This window comes from Mastomys coucha, chromosome X (assembly GCF_008632895.1).
Source record: "Mastomys coucha isolate ucsf_1 chromosome X, UCSF_Mcou_1, whole genome shotgun sequence".
Taxonomy (NCBI): domain Eukaryota; kingdom Metazoa; phylum Chordata; class Mammalia; order Rodentia; family Muridae; genus Mastomys; species Mastomys coucha.
In genome coordinates this window covers 50,850,533-50,857,435 of record NC_045030.1, presented here as the reverse complement: position 1 = coordinate 50,857,435, position 6,903 = coordinate 50,850,533, and positions in this window count along the sequence as shown.

The window sequence follows — 6,903 nt, the reverse complement described above, 5'->3', positions numbered from 1 at the left end:
TAGAGGGTAGACAATATACTACCTTTAGTGCTTTAGACTTACAAAAGTATAGAGAGAATAGAGATGGGCTAGAGAGATGCCTCTGGGCTTAAGGGCACTTATTACTTTTATAACAAACTCAGGTTCAGTTCCCAGTACTCACATGATAGGTCACAACTCCAGTTCTAGGAGATCTGATACTGTCTTCTGACCTCATTCAGCAGGAGCAGCACATGTTACACTTACATGTACACAGGCAAAACAATGCATACACACAAAATTACAATAACTACATCTTTAACAATATACAGTAATGATTGGATGTATTTATTGACAGAGGGAATGAGTTTGTTATTTGGAAGAAAGCGAGAAAGAGGTTGTCACACCATTCTCATTACAGAAAGAACAAGAAATGAAATTTTGACTGAGGTCACATAGGCTATAGCTCTGTTGAAGTGAGCTGTGCCTGAAAATCTCATCTGGTGCATGAGTGATCATTAATTGCCTCCTGTATGAGCATTAATGAGAAGGCGGTGGTGACCATTAATTAAGAGATGTTTGCAAGAAGGGAAAAAAGTGTTCACTCTTGGGAAATTCAATGGATGACATTAAAGGACAGAGGCTTCTAGCAGATTTAAAGAGAGAGAATTAATGACATAAAAACTTACATAAAAAGACATTGCAATATGGCATCCAGTCAGGTAAGAGATGAGAAAATTCATATCTTCTAGTGGCCATTAAATCTTTGTCTAAGCAAGCAAAGGGAATTGGAAAGTTGAAAAAAACCTTAAGGTACCCAATCCTACTATGTGGTAAGCAAAGTTTAGAAAAACAATCTTTTTTCTCTGAGGTGTATGTGTCTTTACCTGTGGTTTGTGAAGCCAAGCGGCAGCAACGCTGTCTACATATCATATTTTGATGACCTAATTCTCTGAATTTATTAAAACATAACTAGATTATAAGAAGTATACTATAAGTTTTATGTGGTGTTAAAACATAACTAGATTATAAGAAGTACACTATATGTTATATGTGGTGTTTGATGTTTATATTCACAGAACTAAATAGCATGCAACAGGAGGATTGCCGCAAGTTCCAGTCTAGCCTGAACTACATACAAAATGGTTTCTGGTTACTGTGGTCTATAGAGACCTCATTTTCAACCCCCTTTTCACAAAGACACAATAGATTTGAATTTAAAAGGAAAACAAAGTCTTGTCATCCTTGTGAATGTCATTTCATGATATAAAAGCAATCATTTCACTTTTAGGGAGTGGCATTCATTATCTAACTTAGTTTCCTTTATTTGAGCATCAAATGGAATCTTTCAGCTTCCTTGAAGATTGAAAATAAGTTATATTGATTCTGGTAACAACGTCCTGCCTTATGAGATGACAATGCATTGAAAAACTATTGAACTAAATATATATTGTCATTTCTTTTCAGTTTACAATGGGTGCTTGCACTTTATAATGACTTTTCTTTCATGACTGATACATGCAAACAAGCCTTAGAAGCACAACCAAGCAATGTACTTTCAGTTAAGTCATATTATCTATTTTTCTGAATTAAATTATTAAAATACTAATAATTATTATTATTACAGAGACCTCAGCCTTCCTAGGTCATCTCAACAGTATTCCTACTTCATAAGAAAATTCAAAGATATTCCAAATTCTTTCTTGTTCTATTCTCCAGCTTTCATTCATTATACCTACCACTACTTCTACAATGGAGTAAAGTCCCTGATAAATGATAGCATGGCTCACAGATGATAAATGCCTCTAACCTTTGAATATATAATTTGTAGGGCTCAAGAAATAAAACAGTATAACCAAGTTTTTCAAAGCATTAAGAATTACAAGGTTCTAAACACAGAATAGTAAAACCTTTGCAAAATCCAAGTATGGGACCATGAGCCAATCCTTCATTGCAGAATGATTTACTCCAAGTTTGGTGATCATAGTAAGAAAAGACAACATAGAAGGTAGTTTAGCACTGCCATCAGTATTACATGAAGCAGTATACATAGCCTACAGGATCAAATCCATCACTAAGACTTTTTATAAAATACATTTGCTATGTTAGCTTCTGGCTCGCGTCTGTGTGCCCAGAAGCTAGCTTACTGGTGGTGTCTGCCACCATCGATCAGTAAATAGTGTGGACACACTTTGCTCACTAAGCTCTAGATCAAAGTCCAGATTATCCCATGAGAGCAAAAATCTATCCCCTCATGCACAAATGAGTACTAGATCTCACATTCTTATTTCCTTATGAAAGTCCCAGCCCACTTAAGGAAGACTGCTAGTAAAAATGTCAATTCCTCTGAGGTGACAATTGCCAAGCCCTGTGGATTTTATGGCCTTGTCAACTTGCACCCTTACTCTTTTGCACTAATGATAATAAAAAAAGGTGATTTATTCGTCATCAATGGGTTTCTTAAGATATCTGTCATTTGGTTTCACTGTATATCCAATGCAACCTAACTTAGCACATCCACAACGACTCTCCCCTCTCCCTTTAAAACTTATTTTAATAACCAGAGTCTGTAGCAGGGAAATATCATGCCTGCATTATAAAGTTCTTTAGGTCTGGGCTAAAATTACTCAGTGAAAATTTGAAAATGCTTTGCAAATTTCAATTGAAAAAGGACTAATTCAGGCACAGTGCGGTCTCAGTTCATAGAAAGCTACCCCTGGCATCCTAAGAAGAAAGACTTATGAATAGAGCCCTAACTCAATCATATCAAATAATTTGCATTACCAAAGAGAATAGTTATTTCTGGGACCTAGTATCTGTATTCTCATTACGTTATAGTGCTCTCTAAGAAAAAGAGATGTCTTTTATTTGTGCAATAAAGGCCATTTAGGTTACCTTCCTTAAGATAAAAGCAGGCTTCCTCAAGGCTGATTTGAGTTCTTTCTATGTGAGAGAAAGAGAATGCCTTTTAGTGTTTACATGACAGTTTTCTCCTCATGTGTCTGGCAAGATTTCTCAAACTCTTAGAGGAAATCTTCTCTCAAGATAAAGATACTTCATTTAAGAACGAAAAAATAAAAAATAAAAGTCATTCGTAATTCTCTTTTCACTGAAGAATTCTTGCATATATATGCCTGCATGTTTATTATTTTAAATAACCATTTGAATCACACATGAAAACCACAAATTCATTTTAGATGTAAAAATATTTGACAAGGTGTCAATTAAAATTAGGAAAGGCTCTGTTGAACTGCTCCCTCACTTTTATTCTTTCTTTAGAAGAAAAACATTCTGACAAAAGGACATATTTGCTGATTTTCATTTATATATTTGTCTATCTATAATTTGCACATATAAATGTACCTAGAGTAATATATAGATAATAAATACTCGGTCAAAAGTCATTGTTTTAAAAATAAGACTTTTACATTTTATGTGTATATATATGCTCAAGGGTTTCAGATATTTGTGAACTACCAGACATGGAGAGTTGGACACTGATTTTCTGCAAGAATATTACGTGCTCTTAACCATCTGCAGAGCAATCTTTTCATCAGAAATCATTTTTATAAGAATTTAGATTTTTTTAATTTTTAAAAAAATATTCTCTTTATTTATATTTCAAATGTTATCCCCTTTCCAAGTTTCCCTTACAAGCCCCCCTATACCCACCTCCAACCCTTCTCACCAACCTACCCACTCCTGCTTCCTGGTCCTGGTATTCCCCTACACTGGGGCATAGAGCCTTCATAGGAACAAGGGCCTCTCCTCCCATTGATGACCAACAATTCCATCCTCTGCTACATATTCAGCTGAAGCATTAGGTCGCTCCATGTATGTGTACTCTTTGGTTGGTGGTTTAGTCCCTGGGAGCTCTGAGGGTACTAGTTAGTTCATATTGTTGTTCATCCTAAGGGGCTGCAGACCCCTTGAGCTCTTTGGGTTCTTTTTCTAGCTCCTCCATTAAGGACCCTGTACTCATTCCAATGGTTGGCTGAGAGCAAGCACCTCTACATTTGTCAGGCATTGGCAGAGCCTCTCAGGAGACAGCTGTATCAGGCTCCTGTCAGCAAGTACTTGTTGGCATCCACAATAGTGTCTGGGTTTCATGACCATATATGAGATGGATCCCCAGGTGGGGCAGTCTCTGCATGGTCATTCCTTCAGTCTTTGCTCCACACTTTGTCTCTGTATCCCTGCCCATGGGTATTTTGTTCCCCCTTCAAAGAAGGATCGAAATATCCATACTTTGGTCTTCCTTCTTCTTGAGCTTCATTCATATGGTCTGTGAATTATATCTTGGGTATTCTGAGCTTCTGGTCTAGTATCCACTAATCAGTGCATGCATACCATATGTGTTCCTTGTGATTGGGTTACATCACTCAGGGTGATATTCTCCAGAACCATCCATTTCCCTAAGAATTCATAAATTCATTGTTTTTAATAGCTGAGTAGTATTCCATTGTGTAAATGTACCACATTTTCTGTAGTCATTCCTCTATTGAGGGACATCTGGCTTCCTTCCAGCTCCTATCTATTATAAGGCTGCTATGAACATAGTGGAGCATGTGTATGCATACCCTATTAAAATGGGGTACAGAGCTAAACAAAGAATTCTCAGCTGATGAATACCGAATGACTGAGAAGCACCTAAAAAAGTTCAACATCCTTAGTCATCAGGGAAATGCAAATCTAAACAACCCTGTACCCCATTTTTAATAGGGTTATTTGGTTCTTTGTAGTTCTAACTTCTTGAGTTCTTTGTATATATTGGATATTAGCCCTCTATTGGTTGTAGGGTTGGTAAAGATCTTTTCCCAATCTGTTGGTTTCTTTAGAAGAATGCAAATCTATCCATTCTTATCTCCTTGTACAAAGCTATGTCCAAGTGTATCAAGAACCTCTACATAAAACCAGGTACACCAAAACTAGTAGAAAAGAAAGTAGGGAAGAGCCTCAAGCACACGGGCACCGGGGAAAATTTCCTGAACAGAACATAAATAGCTAAGGTTCTAAGATCAAAAATTGACAAATGGGACCTCATAAAATTGCAAAGCTTCTGTAAGGCAAAGGGTTTTTTTAATTTTTAAAATTATAATTTAGTTATATGATTTCTCCTTTACTTTCCTCACTTTAATTCTTCCCATTTTTACCTCTCCTTGCTCTCATGAACTTTTTAATGTTTGTTACACAGACACCACACACACACACACACACACACACACACACACACACACACTCCTAAATACAATGTACTTAGTCAATATAATGTTATTTGTATGTGTATATTATTTCAGGGATGAATATTTGATATTGGATAACTGTAGTCATGAATAATTAATCCACTTCGCCTCTTAGGGGGTCTCAGATACATTACACCTTCCCCCAAAAGCTCTGGATTTTCACATGAAAGACATGCATACAACAGCTAATTTTGTTATGCCTTGACTAGTTCAATGGTTGGTCATTTCTAAACCTCCTCATGGCTAGTACACACTCCCGTCTGGTATTTCTTGCTTAATACCTTCTATATCTATATTTTATCCTTGTTGGCCTGTTAACTACGGCAGCCCCCTTACAGGTTCACTTTCCCTTTCCATCTACATTGCTCTATGATTTCTCTCCTGCAGCTCTTAAATCTGATTCCTCTGTCTCCGAGTAAGGCAATTCTCCTCTCCTCATCTTTCCCGATTTAGATTGCCTGCACAATCTAAAAGTCTCATCCCATCTCCCTGCCCAGCCATTGGCTTTATGGCCATTCTTTATTATCAGTCAAAGCCAGCTGGGGGCAGGAACTCTCAACATCTGGAATCATGGCTTTTGGGATCCAAATTGAGACAAAGTGTTAGAACTCATCCCCCAACATCTCACCCTTCCTTTCCAATAAAAAGGCTCTTCTCTTAGACATAAATTGAGAATAACCATAAAATTATGCAAATTACAAAGTGTGATATACAATTAACACCCAGTATATCATATTTGTCAAATAGATAAAGCACTCTACCATCTTTCCTGACTTAAAGAGCTTACAATTCTATATCTGAATTATGTTCTGATTTTAGCTTGCATTACCATGTGAAAACCATCCTTTCAAATCTCTATCATCTCTCTCAGTGCTAAACAACTTGAGTCTGATTAGGAGACTATAACTAGTTTTCAACCTTGTCAGAAGTCTAAGAAAGAATTATTACATGGATATGCAGGAAGCACAAAATCATAGCTTCTAAAACTTAAACAATTTGTAGAGACAGCTGGATAGTCCCCTATTACTCAAAATGTCAGAGCATCTGTCTTCAGCCTTCTGGCCCAGAACCATCTGAGAGACTGTGAATGAGTCAAAAACTATAAAGGAATAGGTTACTCTGTCTTATTAGAGCTAAACAGTTGATTATCCTGCATTGTGTGTCCTTTCCTGGACAGTATTTTTTTTTTGTAGGTGAATAGGGCAATTTTTGTCTAGTAGCTATCTTGCCATAACTGGAGCAAAACCATTTGGAGGATTTCATGCTCAATTTGTTCTTTGAACCAAGAGGGAGGTACTGTCTGGAGCAGACATTTCTCTAGTCAAATGATCTTTTTTGTTTGTTTGTTTGTTTGTTTGTTTTTTGAGACAGGGTTTCTCTGTATAGCCCTGGCTGTCCTGAAACTTACTCTGTAGACCAGGCTGGCCTCGAACTTAGAAATCCGCCTGTCTCTGCCTCCCAAGTACTGGGGATTAAAGGCATACATTACCACTTCCTGGCACAAATGAACTTTAATAAAGAAATAATATTAAGTATCATATTCTGATGCTGGGAAGTCTTTAGCATGGGACTTAACTTCAGCTTCGGGGAAGCAACCAAAACCAACAGCAATTGCCCATAATGCTTTGTAAGTCTCTTGTAAGGCCTGTTGCCAGGGCAACAGCCACCATACTCCCAGAATCCATTGGGCTCACCTCCCACC